Raw genomic sequence first — 15,634 nt, 5'->3', positions numbered from 1 at the left:
GAACAATTGTTGTCGGCTTTTTTTTTTTTTTTTTATTTATTTATTATATAATATGTACGGTGAGTTTTGCTTTGTTATATACACTTTTGTTTTTTTTTTTTTTTTTTTGTAATTCTTTTGTTCACGTTACTGATTCCACCATAAAATGATACACAATGAACGGAACTTAAGCGTAACGGAAATATTTATAGGTTGTGGCCGAGCACGTAGAAGAATAGAAAGAGAAAGAGAGAAAGTCAGTCATATATGAGCTTGCATACAAACCCAATTATGAAAGTGTAACAATCTTCCATTTGCCATAAATTGCAATTTTAATTGAAGCTGTTGATATAGAAAGAAAAAAGCAAAATAAATATTTAAAGCTTAAAACAAATATTTACAATTTTGCCTTAACGTTACTACAGCTTTTTTTTTTTTTTGTCCCTTTTATGGTTAGTCTCTAGAGGATTTGCTAACATAGTCTCCCAGAGATAACAAAAATGTCAATATAATAAATAGAAAAATGTTTTTTACCCGATTATTGAATACCCGTAAGGGTATAGGCTTGCAAGAATTCTCTTGAAATTCTAGGCCTTTTTCTAGATGAATTAAGTTAATGAAATCCAAAGCGATTTGCCAAATTAGATTAGAAAATATATATATATATATAAATATATGAGTTCCTCTAGCTTGTGGAGGGTCTGTCATTACGAGTGATCTTCCGTAAAATGTGAAAAACACAAGTAAAAGAACTTTAGAAGTTCACGGGTCGCCTAAACATTCAAAATAAGGCGTTATGTGGCAAGCGTTCGTATAGCGTTCCTCCTCGAGGTGAAACAAATCGGTCTACCATATTTCATCAAAATATCTCAACAATTTCGGCCTGTAGGTTGAACAAACAAACCCAAAACGGACAGGCGGATAGATGAACAGGCGGATGGATGGACGGACAAGCTTCAAATTACTTTAGAAAATTATTCTGAATCGGTCGGTATAATAATAGGTGGATCCATCTGCACTCAGTCTTTCTTAGTACCTCTTACATCCGTACAAACATAATATACCCTTCTACCACACGTGAAGTAGGATATAAAAAAACAACTTAACGTATCAAAGTAAATTGTGCTTTATTTTGAATTAAGGGATTGCAGTTATGTTCTGAATGAAATAGTGACGAAATGTTCAACAAGGCTTTCAACACACTGATGTGCACACGAGACGTCAACTTGTTAATCACTTTGTCAAACATTAGTTGCGTTATGTCTGCGACAGCGTGGCGAATGTTTGCCTCCAAGTGCTCCCAAATTTATAGCTTTTCAGCGTAGACATGGGCTCGCTCTTAACGAAAGACTCTTCATAAATCCAAAAACAGATAAATGTGTAGAAGATCGTCGCTTGTTCGACTTCGGAATGTCAGGGCTAATCAAAGACATATATGCTTTCTATGAATTGTTGCAAATGGATTAATAAAATTTGCACATTCTCATCTTTCGCTTTCCCCTCTATATAAAAAGTATTTATTATTATTATATTAAATTTATGAACTGATTTATGTTTATTGTTGAACGTACAATACGTCCAAAACGAAAATGGACACCGACGCTAAGAGTACAGGTTGAATTTATTATTGAATTTTAAAGGGAAGCATGTGCTAGCGACACATAAAATTACAAAAAAAAAAAAACAAAAACAAATAGAAAGAGCATTAAAAATTGCCGAAAAACATGTTATGAAATCGCACAAGGGGAAAATTGTTATATAATTCGATTTCTTTCCAACTTTTAAAATTTAATTTTTTATTATTATTATTATAATTTTAAAAAAAAAAGACATAGAGCACTAGCTATCGGCTCTAATTTATAAAAGTACATAAGATATTGAGCCTAATAGTTTTAACAAAATAATATATTATATTGATATTCTGTTTTGTAGCTGATTTTAGAATGTCCATAGGGTTAGTCGCTCCATAAAATTTAATTTAAAAGAATTTTTTTTTTTATTTAATTTAAAAATTATCAGCACAAGCTACTTGAACAATTTTGTTTATTGTGTACTTTGTAGGAAAAATTTTGCAAATTTTCAAATTAAGCTAATGAAAAATACTTGTGGTCCATAGTTAAGCAGAGCAATTCGTGATTTAATGTAAAAATGAAAAACGAAAAAAAAAAAAAAACACCAAACTGCAGAGAAAGTTTTATATCAACAACAAAAAAAAAAAAAAAAATGAAAAATGTTCTACTGTTAAACAAATAAATTTGCAAACCAGCGCTAGGAAAAAAAAAAAAGAGAAAGTAGTAAAATGCCAAACAGAGCAGGTTAGTAAAACTATTGTACAACGATAAAAAAAAAGCGAAAAAATTAAATAGAAAAGAGAACCTGAGGTGTGTTGAAGCCGAATTTCCTGATAACTCTAAAAGTATTATTGCCTTTTGTTAACTAATTCGTAAACAAAAATTACGTCGCTTGGCATGATATTTTATCCTCTCAAAGGAAAGAAGGAATTCAGTAGACATTGTATTATGATATCTTTTCCTATGTAAAAAGAAACTAAAAATTGTGGCAAGAGTTATCTGCCCCTGAAATATTTTAGTGTCTGTTTAGTATTCGCGGGCATAAATCTTACTGCTGTGCGGCCAGTTATAGTGAAGTTAGTTCTCAGAATGGTACCAATTGAAAACGCACATATTGGCCACAAATTACCTGTAGACGTCATCCACAGAGGGATTGGTCATATTTATTAAAACGAAAATAAAAATTATGGCCTATACCTTGAGTCCATAGTAGGTAACAACTTTAGCAGATGTTTCAGTGTCGTATGCGGAAATGTCAATAATTTTTATGAACTGGTGTGAATGCCGAAATATTTTAAATATTTTAAAAACTCTCTTAATAATGAAATACGAAACTAATTATTTTATTAAGCTGGAGGCATTATCTTCAATGCCATGAAAAGAAACAAATTCATTGCTTAAACAAAACGAAAAAAAAAAAAATTTCATTTCCATGCCGCTCAATACAATATTTACATGAAAATTTAAATCGTTTGAGTACTTCCTCTCTACGAATGTAGAGCAAATTAATTACTCTCTTGTACGTCATCAAGTAAGCTGTAAAGATACGCGTATTACCTAAGGGCCAAAGTAACATTTGCTTCTCGAATTAAAATTATGTTAAATTTTAAAGCATATTTTTAGCCTGATATTCAATTATTCATCTATATATACTACTTTTCTTTGTGTATTACGTCATTTGTTTGCTATTAATTTTTGATTTTGACATTTGTGTCTTTGCAGGTGTCAGTTCAGTGAGCAATTCCTTTTGCCAGTTGAATTTGCAAGTGCCATCAAGCAAGTGCTACTAGCATATTTCTTGTAAGCTGCCAATTTTATGTCAAATATTAAAAAAAAAATTAACACACGTGACCTTTCACTTGTACCGGGTTACTGTCCGCTCAATGCTGATAATAGAACAACAGCAGCGAGTAATTGTGCACGTCCCAAGTTGTGGGGTTGACAAGAAAATGCAATTCGGAGAAAAAGCAAAGAATAATAAGAATTCTTGGTTAAGAAAATTGGGGGGAATTGATTATAAATTTTATTTCTATTTTTTCTTTTTTAAACTCCTTCAGTTGGTTGGGAAACCTGTCTATTTTGGTTGATTATTATCAAGGTCGACGAGTTAACACCCTAAAATTTGAATTAATACAAAGCCCCAACATTTAGCTATCTTTCGAATGCATTGCACAAGCTCAAGCCCCAAGGCACATAAGTCGTCTGTGTAGCGAACTGTCTGTTAACTACTCGTAACAATAAATGAAAACTTTTCATTCATTCAAAATATATTGGACTTCACGTGAATGGTGGCACTAAAACGGCCTGTTTGGCAAAGCGTCGTCCTATTGAGAAATTAGTGAATGTAAAAGATTTGCGGACTGAAAGGATTGGAAAGAAAGTTCCAAGGCCACTTTTCTTTTAAATGACTAATCACTTAGAGGACGTCTCTTACACACTGCTAATTGGAAAGAAGACGGGAGATAGAGAGACCGGAAGCGAGCACAATGTGCAGTCACTATAGACGCGTTTCTACACCAATTGTAATTAAAGTATAAACTACCGCGAAAGAAAGAGAGCCCAGGCTGTGGCAACAAATCCAATCGCACTTATCCCGTACGCCTTAAGTAGCGAACCGATATAGCCTGCAGACAGGACACTTTTTTAGTATCTCTCCTCTCTATTCTCATTGAAAATATTAACAATGGCGAGCCATTTCTGAGGACACCGTAAGTATTTCATCTTTTTTTCTTCTTCACGTACAACATTTCGCTTCTGAAATCATTACTCTCTTAGAGCTTTGCTTTTTCTCCGCCTATACTGGCCCGATACTCATGTACATCGTTGGCCGTGTTGTTCTTGTGACGAGAACTTTTACTTCGGAAAAATTCTATTAGTTCAATTTGTCCACTGTGCTGGTAGATAAGTCCAAAGCCAAAAGGAGCCCAATGCTTTTCTGATGTTCGAAATTCTCTCGCCCGCATAGAACAGTTTTGTTGTTGTTCTTTTGCCTTTTGCTCTTCAGTGAGCTACCAACATGGCACAAAAAATTAAAGTTAGTCTCGGCTTGCAAAAAATCACAAAAAAAGCTTTCCCGCCCATTTACCTAATTGTTTCTGTCTAGCTTTGTTCTTGGTTGGAAAATGATGCTGTTTCATCTATGGGATTCATATTGTGCCGCATTATCAAGTAAATAAGAGCCGTGACTACCAAGTCGGTGTTCGCGAGTTCAACTCTCAGACAGTAAAGGCATAACACTAGTCGATTAACACACACTCACTGGATTCCCATCACTTCCCTTTTTTCCCCGCTTCCGATTGCCTCTTTTAATTTTAACATCATTTATTTATTGCCTAAATTTACTTTGTTTTGTGTTTAAATTTCCTTGTATTTCGAGGACCTTAAGGAATTAATTTTTTCCCAAAATGACCCATATTCTAAGCATGTTTGATAAAAATCTTAAGTGAATTGCATAGTTTTGGAAACTTGATTTTGACACATAGTCATGGCCAGTTTCCGTTTCCTTTGTATCATGAGAAATTCCCTCTCGTAACAATTTCTCTAACATTTTAATTTAATTAATTGTCTACCCATACACAAGGCCGACAATAGATAACAAAAGCATAAAATTGTGTACCGTTATGGGTGTATACGAGAACAATGTGTAAATGACTTTGACTGCTCGTAAGATGAAAAGGATTTCACATGTTGCCTGCCGTATCAGTTTAACTTATCACATTAAAATAGTTGTCTAACAAAAGCATAGAAATGCAAAAAGTTTGAAAGTAAGAAATTGCTGCAAATTAAAGGCTATTTAGAAAAATGAAATAGAAAAGTAAAATGGTTTCTATCCGAAAGTTAAATTAAAAAAAAAGAAACTGAAAATGAATTGAAAACCAAGAGAGACAGAGAAAGAAAGAGAGAGCGTAGGAGGAAAATAGTAAAATTAAAATCAAAAGCAGACACGTTCACCAACGCTTTGAGATGTAGATGAAAATGCTGGTAAAGCGTGTGTGTGTGTTATATGCATGACTTTGGTTTGGCTCATACGTCTGTGTGCACGGGAATAACAAATTATCCTGAAAATGCCTTGAAAAGTGGAAAGATTGAGGAACACTTTTATACATATGTAAGTGACACAATCGTTTAACATGTGTAACAGTTTAAAAAAGATGAGAAAAGAGTAAAAAAAAACATATATATATATATATATTTTTCTCCCGTTGCACTCATTCAAATGTTCTCCCTATGAACAGCTGCTGAAAATCCGAACAAATATTAACTTTTTTTTTTTTTTGTATGATTTTTTAATTTAATCTTCTTCTTGTGTTACTTGCATTTTTTCTTCATTCTCTTTTTCTTGCTTTTAATGTCTCCGTTTTGCACGCATCCTAATGCCAGAATGATATGTGCCAAATTGTCATTAGTTGACACCAAGCATTGCCAACGAAATTGTGTCATTTATTACATATTTCCTTGGATCGTGACAAGAACTTTACTCTGTTACTGTTGATGTGGTAAGAACACGAATCATATAACGTGCAACATCCGTTCATTATTGACATTAAACAGAGTGTAAGGGCATTATATTGTAGTAGAAGCGAAGCTCCTTACCGAAGCTACATGTTGCTTAACTTAAAAAAGTATTTCTATGTGAATAATTTTTCCGTTTCGTGCTCTAGTTTTCATTTTCCAAGGTATTATATGCATCGTGGCTTTCCCTCGTAAAGTCTTTCATGGCTATTGAGTGTGTCAAAGCTGGCTGTCACTGTCATCTAGAAATCCTGAGGTTACACTTTTTTTTTTGCTATCCTTTTTTTTGTTTTTCTTAAAATTTGTTAAAGTTGCATTTATTCTACATAGAAAGAAAAGTAAACAAAAAAGAAGAAAAAAATTTAGTCATTGATGTAATATCATATCGTGCTCACAAAGGTGTAGCCTTGTGCAAATATTTTTAGTAAATACATAGAGACAACGAAGAAAATATATATATCTTGAATAAACTTGTTTTTGTATATTTATTTGGTAAAGAAAGTCCGAAAATATTGTTTACATCTCATAACAAATCCCCCTTTGATGATTATTAAGTGTGTCAAAGAGAGATGTCATTACCAGCTAGATGTTCTAAGGCAGAACTTGTTTTACTTTTTCTTTTCTTTTAAATTCAAGTCAAAATCTCAATCAACACGTAAGAGTGTAAACATAAAAATGGGATTTCGACAACACATCATTTTTTTACCAAGCAATATATACATTTCGAGTGAATATTTTATGGAAATACGTGAACAGAACGGGATCTTATGAGAAATTAATCCGATAGATAACGTCTCTTAACTAACAGTGCAATTACTTATTAACTTGTTAAGAGCAGCTGCATACTGCTATGCTGAATTCATTTTACCATTACTACCTTCACATTTGCTAAATACTTATAAAGCAAAAAACCGGCACGATTTTTACAAACACGTACACAAACACATTGAACTGAATATACCTCTAATTGCGCTTGAAGCAGTACTTTTAGGGGTTACTATAAAATGAAACATCAAGGTCATTGTAGTAAGTAAAGCCAAAAAAGCTTTTTTGTCACATATGACTTTATTCATCGATATAATCCCCTTCCAAGTCCGTATAATCGGTCCAAAGTTTTTTCAACATTTCCTTGCATTTTTTACAAAACCAATCAATCAATATCAGTAAGCTTATCCTAATCCTTTTCCGCAGAATGATCCTTTTGAGAATTTCAACAGGACCAGTAATTGCTTGGAACCAGATCTCAAGAAAATGATAGGTAGGACGACAAAAGAAACTGTTTAATTTCAATCGACTTTGCCACAAGTTCGCAGAGAAAGTTATTCAAATTATGTGCTTAACTGAAGTAAAATGTTCCTGAGCATATCTGAACCCATTCGCCATTTGTATACTCTTCTACTTTGTGGTACGAGAACATATTAAGTTTGTTGTCTGTTTAATAAAAACTAGGTCTATACCAAGCCCTCTTGTCCAATACCGAAAAGGGACAGTTTCTAAATTAATCTAAGCTTGTCCGTCCATCTATCTTGTTTTTTTCGTATAGGTATTGGCATGTTTCGACCCAAGGACGAACACTATTGGGAACGGCTTTTCAATCAATTCGTATGCAACGACCTATTAGTGGCATATAGTTCACTAGAATGTTTTTCTTGCTTATCAATATGTTATTTTTTGTCTAATTAGCTGCAAAGAGCCTTTGATATGAAAATTCGATACATGTTTTAATCCTACCCGGAATGCACGAGTTCGTTATAGAAAGGTAACAAAATGATTTTAGTTCTTTGAATTGCGATTCCGCTCATTTTCTTATTTTGCCCTGCCCAATGAAAAATCGCATTTATCTTTGCCAAAAGTTTCTTAGTTAACATATTTCACTCTTCCTCATCTAGGACTCTTACTCTTTTTCTCTTCGTTGCTTGGTAAAATTCCCTTTTTTTCTGTGTTCCTTTCGTACATACATCATATACTACGTCAGGCAGTCTTTTGTAATCATTTTGGCTTCTTTCTCCCAGACTTCCTGTGATATGACGTCCGTACAGCTTTGTGGTAGATGAGCGATTCGTTTTTCTCTTTCTTTAGCTTACGTTATTTATGTGCCTGATTATCGAGTTAAGCATTCAGGGAGATTTGGGTTTTTTTTTTTTTCTTTTTTTGAGTGATGTTCTAAAGTTCAACACAAGACAGCCGCGGATTATTTGTAAAGTGTAGCTAACCAAAGCTACTAAAGTAAAATTCTTTCATAATTTTTGTTAAAAATTTTGATTTTATTGTCTTAATAAATTTATAACGAATTTCTCATATTAACATTCCTTTATTCATTCTTTTTGAGTTTTTTTGGAAAATTGAATTTAGAAGCGTAGCCACGCGTATCCACACACACACATACAACCATACAACACATAGAAATATTATTCTATGAATTTATAACGCACAAGAATGTCAGAACAACATGCTCGCGTGTAGATGCTTGTTTGTGGATATCACTTATCCGTAATTATTGCGTATACGTAGCTACCTAACTACGTAATGCGTATAAATGTGTGTTTTGTACATTAAATATTTGCCATTAGACATTAACAGTAAGACATTCATCATGTTGTGCATGTTACGAAACAAACGATGATATCGATGATGATGATGATGATGATGATGATGACGATGATAATGACGATGATGACGACGATATCTATGATACAACCATACAGATATACACATGTATACATGCATATGAGGATATTTATTACACAAAGCTTAAGCATATAGACATTGAAGTAAGCGTATGGAGAACTCAAAACAATAATGCACATGTGTACGTTTGGATATCACGTATAATTAATGGACAATAATTTACTTGAGCATTTACTGCGTACGACTGCTTTCGTTTGAAAGAACGTTACCTCTACATGCGTGTTTGTATATATAATTTTAGTGTGTGAATTCCAATCAAATCCTACGAGTTTATGGTAACACTTACGAATGATGTTAACACCAAGGATAAAATATTTTATGATATTTTGCAAAATTGTTATTAGCACCGAAGGTAAGGCCTTTTATAGAATATTTATGTAAAATTAACATCTAAGTGTAAACATTCAAAAGTGTTTAGTAGTTTTTTAATCAAAATAGATAATTTTGTGCGGTTACCTGTACGTATTTGTGATTCTTATCAGTGTACATAAAAAGTATTGAGTCTCTTGCTTGAAATAACCCATTAGAGTCACAAATGTTAGATAATATGAAAACTGAGCTCCTTTCATATCTAAGAATTTTGCAGAGAACGAAAGAGGTGGTAATCTGATGGTGCAATGTCATGACTGTATGGTGCACTTGTTAATACATTCCAGCTAAGTTGAAATAATATTTCACGACTAAGGAAAGAAGTATGAGTTGTACTATCGTAATGAAAAATCAAGTTTTTTCCTGGACATTTTTGCTGCTTGTCTTCATTTGATTTGGTTAATAGTTTGCAGTATACTTCAGAATTGATCGTTTTGTTATGCGGCAGTAGCTCATAGTAAACAATTATTTTCTAATCCCATCACATTGACAGCAAAATCTTCTTTTCTTGTCTGGCCGCTGCTGGTGTTGGTTGAGTTGGCTCATCTTGTTTTGACTACGACTACGATCTGTCGCTTTGCTTATTTTCGTATAGGACCCATTTTTCAGCACCAGTTGTAATTTTCTTCAAAAATGGATCCTTTTGGTTTCGTTTAGAGATTAACGCTTTGGGTTAAATGGATCATGTGGAAACCAAACATATAGCTTTTTTGGTTTGGATGAATTAAGTTTTACTGCAATCTCAAGAATTGTTGCGTGTGGATCAGCATCAATCATAACCTTCACTTGGTCGTCACCAATAGTATTCGACTTACTCGAATGCGATCAAGCTTTCACTGAAAAATTTCCACAACGAAATTTCGCGTTCCACTGCATAGGCAACAAGTATTTTTTTATATGCTTCTGCAGCTCTTTTATCTATTTCGAAATAAAAAAGTAAAACGTATCTTATATACTCATTTTGATCTTTCGTTGTAAAAATTACATCTCGCTTCTATAGAATAATCGAATGCTTTGAAGGTTTTTTACAAAATAAACATAAAACTGCTCTACATAGCTTCATATACCTTTAGCCTTAATTATCTGTCTAGCTACCTGAAAAAGGTTAGTTTAACCTAGCGTCGGAAAAAATCGCAACAAATTTCCGAAACTTTTTTAAGTTACGTTTACGGAAAGCGGGACAGTCCAGCTAAGCAAAAAATGAATAATGAGAGTTCAGATCTTGCCTACCTCTACCGCTAAATAAAAAGACACAAATTCTTCGCATCTAGCTAGAAGAAGAAAGTGTGATTTAAATCAAAACGGGAGACCCCATGTTTGAGTTTCATATTGTTTTCCATTAAGGTTCTTTCAGTTCACAAATTTCAATTGATTTGATTTTATATAAAAATAATTAATGTTTAGGGAAGTGTCCGGGTAAGGAATGAAATGGAATTAAATGCAAATTTCTACGCTCCAAGATAAATCATTTTTACATAAGAGAAAATGTCTGTAGAACACGAGCATCTCCTCCAAGTTTCTTCCCCGATTTAAAGTGCAATGCGTTCAAGGACTAAAAAAACGGATGAATAAAAGAATAAAAACTTTGTAATTGTGTTTGAAAGATTATTTCTTTAATCTATAATAAAAAAGTTACCTCGTAAATCCTAAGCACCCTGCTGCGGACGTCCTCCGTAGCACAACTAATTTAAAAAAGTGAATGACTTACAACATAAGCACACCGACAAATCATAGCAAGTACTAGGAGGGTCAATAGCGGTCTTCTGAAAAATTCCATATATACTCACTCACGCAAAGTAGGCCTTATTCTAAAAAAGTTGTCTAAGAATTCAATCAAAGCCATCACATATTAGCTGAATATGTTATATAAATCAATACATGATAGTCTACCACTTTTCAAATCCATGTAAAATTCGCTCGATTAAAATGTGAATCCTCACATCGCCACGCTTGAATCCTCCTCTGCTATGCACATGTAGAAGTAAAATGTGACGAAAGTCTGAGAGTCAAATTCTTATGTACATCGTTTTCCGTAAAAAGGATAACCGCACCAAAAGAAAAGAGCAGCCCATGTAACATCATAAAGGAGTCGCCAGAAACGGAGAGAACTTAGTTGAAATACATTGGATCCATAATAGAGCTCGCTACTGGAATAGTAATTTTGTGGTATATCGGAAATTCTTGCCGACAAAAACCCGTACAAGGATGCTTTCACAATTTCATTTTTCTTTACGAAGAAATATATATATATGCATACATGCATACATAAATGTACTAACTTTGTATCTGCAAAAGCTTAGTATTTTGTAGATAAGCGATTATTTTGTGAAACCTTGAGCTAATTATTTACATTCTTCTTAGTATCTCAGTCATTTCGAATAGTAGATAGCATAAACAGATAGAAGCCGCATGGATTGTTTAACCTTGGGCTTTGTACACTTCTTACATCGTAGATGAAAGAAATGAAAAATAAATGAAAAACTTCTTCTTTACATGAAATTGAATTACGGCTCTGTTATATTTCAATAGCCACTGTTGTGCTGTATATGAGAAGAATGCCTTGCGATTACACTTGAATCGTTTAACCTCATATCCATGTTTACTTAACTGTGTTTGCATACCTCGGCATAACAACATCAATGAACAAGGTTGTTAACTAAATTGCTAAGATTAAGTGCTACGCCTGAGTAAAGTGCTTTTTCTTTACTCCTCCCTTGCTTTTAAATCTTTTCTCTTTTGCTTTTTTGAATTTTCCAACTACTGCAGGTGCTTCGTATTAAAAAACAAAAAAAAAACAAAAAAAAAAAAACACGAAACTCTATGAGAGCTTTACATGCGGTAGTGTGTACGGGATATTCATAACTTGTATAAAAGTGTGTGCGTGTTTATTCGTTCACTCACTAAATACACGCTTACATCAACAACCATTAATTTCTGTGACAAGCACAGTGACGGGGAAAATTTAACAAAAACTAAGATTTATTTATGATTTAACAAAACGTAAATTTATTCTTTTTTCTACTGTTGTGTGTGTTCTGCTTACCACTCGTAAACTTTTTATTAAATGCATTTAATTTCAGTTTTCGTCTTTCCCTAGTTTTTCCCCCCATTTTTGTTTTTTTTTTTACTTTTCCGATGCATATATTTTTGCTTGTTAACGTTACCTATCTTACCAACCTTTAATGTTGCATGGCTTCATACTTCATACTGCACTTAATTGTGTACATGAGTGCATGTGTTTGACTGCAACTGTGTATTTGCTGTATATTCGTGTATTTGCCGATTACATACATGCATTATTTATCGTTCTGTTATTGTTTCATTTTTCATTTCACAACCTTAAAGCTTATTGCTGCTCTCATATGTATGCGCATATATGCGAGTGTGTACGACAGTTTTTAGCAATGCGTTTACATAGCGCAAAAAACAAAGCGATGTTCTTTTAGCACTTTATAGCCCCTATAAAATGAATGTTAGTTAGTATTCTCTGGCCTTAAAGATGAAAGCCACAATGCTTTTGAATGAGTTAAGTAAATATTTGGTTTAAAAGTTAGCGGCAGCATGTGGTGCGAAGCAATATTTACGGATCTGCTACCTTAAACATGATCATGACAGAACTTTAGATACTTCGAAGCACCCATATAGATAAAGTAAGTAATCTATTCTACTTGGCTTAAACAACAAGCGTTCATAACGTTGTGTTGAATGATTTCTATTAAAATAAGTATTTCTTCTGTTCCTCGTTATATATCCATTTCCGTTGCCCACCTAGCCGTCTTACTTGCAAAAAATGCCTCCCTAATATTTGTAGATTATCCTTCCGTAACAATATATTAATTATTCCCCTCTAATAACCTAACGAAGCTTCTGTGCCTTAAGTTAGTTCAGGTTGACGGTCTTCATTAAAATTCTATTTACAATGTTTGTACAAACGCTGAAGTGAAATGCACATCAGATACGACCTGATCCAAAATTAATTTTCTCTTCTAGATATTGTGCCTCCAATGCTTTGCTTACCCATCTTCTTCCTTTTTACCCTGTTAACTGACACTAAAAGTAATTGCTAGAGAGTACAACCATTTGCCATCGCAATCTTTCACATGTCAGGCATTATTTTTGTTTTATACGCATATATTATTATTTCTTAAGTTAGTACATATAAGAGAAATATTTGTTATCTCTCCTTTTTTTAGTTGTCTGTCCGCCAGTCTACTGTTTGCTAGTATTACTAATGAACGCCGCGTTACTACGTCACCTGTAATTTCACCTCGCTAATGCAGCACTAATTGTGAACAACAACTTGGGAATTATTTTCTTTGTATACACATGCATAAGTATGTGCGTGTGCGTTTTCAAGGGTAACATTTTAATTCAAAGTCAAGTCTGTAAAGAAATTGTTAACAGCGCATATAAAGGTAGACAATAAAAAGCGAAAATAATTATTTGTTCATTAGTATGTAAAAATATGCTTTACAAAAAAAAAAAAAAAAAAAAAAAATATTTTTTTTCTTTGAGCCCCAAAACGGTTAAAAATTTCCGAATTTTTTTTTTTCTTTAATTTAAATTTTATTACATATAATTACAAAAGCATTGTTGCTGGTAAGACTTGGTGGAAAGCATAGGTAAACCGATGGTCGTTAAAATTCATAGTATTATTGACAGGAACCTATAAAAATTTCCAATGCTATGATTTAATTTGACTCCGCATTATTAAGTTATGTCCTGACTTAACTTAATTTAAGTTCAGTGGATAGAAAGAATAGCGAGCCGATTCACAATAATTAGAGAAGACAGAAGAACGAAAGGACGAAAAAAAAAGAGAGAATACATGAAACAATAAACAAATAGAAGTACGGGAAATCATCTTAAAACGATTCTAATACATTTTATATCTCATTTTCCATGACGTGTTAGATTAATTACAGATGAGCTGCATGTATGCCGTATTCGAAAAGGTTTCTTATCTTCTAGCCAATTGGAAGCGGATAGTTAAGCGAAAATTGAATGCATATAAACCAGTGAAAACACGATCGATCATTAAATATCCTACACCTGCCTACAATTATTCATACGACGACTTTTCGGAATAAGGCTTTACATGGGAAGTGATCTAAAAGGGTCGGCTGATCCGAATCATTTTCAAAAACTCGTGAAAGTGTACCAAATTTCAACAAAATTGCGACCTGTGCGTTGAACATAAGAAAGCAAGATGGAGAGACAGGCAGATAAGCCTAAATCGGTTCTAAACGTTCTTCTGAATCGATCGCTTTAACAAAACTTGAGTCTATCTTAAATGCTTCTGGCTGTTGCATAAACCCGCACACACTTAACAAATCGCAAATCGTGTAGGGTATAACTATATAATGCATCGCATTCGACTATTCAAATTTTTATTTATTTATTTATTTATTTATTTTATATTTAATAATTAACATATAATTGAAACTACAAGCAAAGAAAAAAAATGGAGACTACAACTGCAAGACTTTTGAGCGTCTTAGAAAATAAATACCATTATTATTATTAGTAGTAGTAGTAGTAGTAGTAGTAGCGTAGGAGGTTTACAAATTTAACAAGTAAAAAAATTATAGTCGGTCACAACCAAATCTTTTCCATTTCCATTTCCATTGTTGCGATCTTGAAAAAAAAGGAAAAGAGCTAGATTTTCAGACTTCACAACGCGGCTGATGTTTTCTACCTTCACAATCAAAGTGGAACCTTATATGGTGAATGGGTGAAAGTATTCGCAGCTTTTGCAACAAAGGCGGCTGGGTGTTATGGGTGAATTCTTTGAAAAGTGTATGTCATTGTCAAATACTTTCGCCGAGTGTGTAGGCGGTATCTTTATTTTTTCGAAGGAAAGAATGTTTACCACAGATACTACACAGTTGAGCAGAGGGACAGATGAAATCACCCTTCCGTGATGGATATATAAATATCATTGAAAAGTTCAGATTTAAAGTCTCATTATTCTTAAAGTGCAAGCATTCGAGCAAATAATGATGCGGAAAAGTGGAAGCGCACTTGAATAACAATTGGGAACTTGGCCATGAGAATTTCGAGAGTGGAAATAATTTAATAACCCAGTCTTCAGCTTAAATCCTATAGCAAAAACTTAGCTAAACTGAGGATTTAACTCATTTCTGCATGAATCTGACGGATACGATGTATGTTCATTACTTTAATAGCTAAGATTATCAAATAATTCGATAACACAAGAAAAGCATAGAGCCAGAATGACATCCTTCGTCTATTGTATTGAAAATTTCTCATTCTAATGGCCCACAGAAAATGTGGCCATTGTCCTGAATTGCTTTTGTTAGCTATACCCTTGAATTTGAGAAAAAAACTTGAGCAAAAAATCTGCCAAGAAAAGACGTAAGCTTATGAATAACATTTGTTGATGATAACTGCCACGCCTCATTTCGCTCGACATTCAAGGGCTCCAAACGATGAAAACATGGAAAAAATCTGTACTTTAGTGCTCGGAAATTATCGTTGGCTTCTCAGAATGC

Source organism: Glossina fuscipes, unplaced genomic scaffold (genome assembly GCF_014805625.2).
Source record: "Glossina fuscipes isolate IAEA_lab_2018 unplaced genomic scaffold, Yale_Gfus_2 26, whole genome shotgun sequence".
NCBI classification, from domain to species: domain Eukaryota; kingdom Metazoa; phylum Arthropoda; class Insecta; order Diptera; family Glossinidae; genus Glossina; species Glossina fuscipes.
This window is presented reverse-complemented; position numbering follows the sequence as displayed.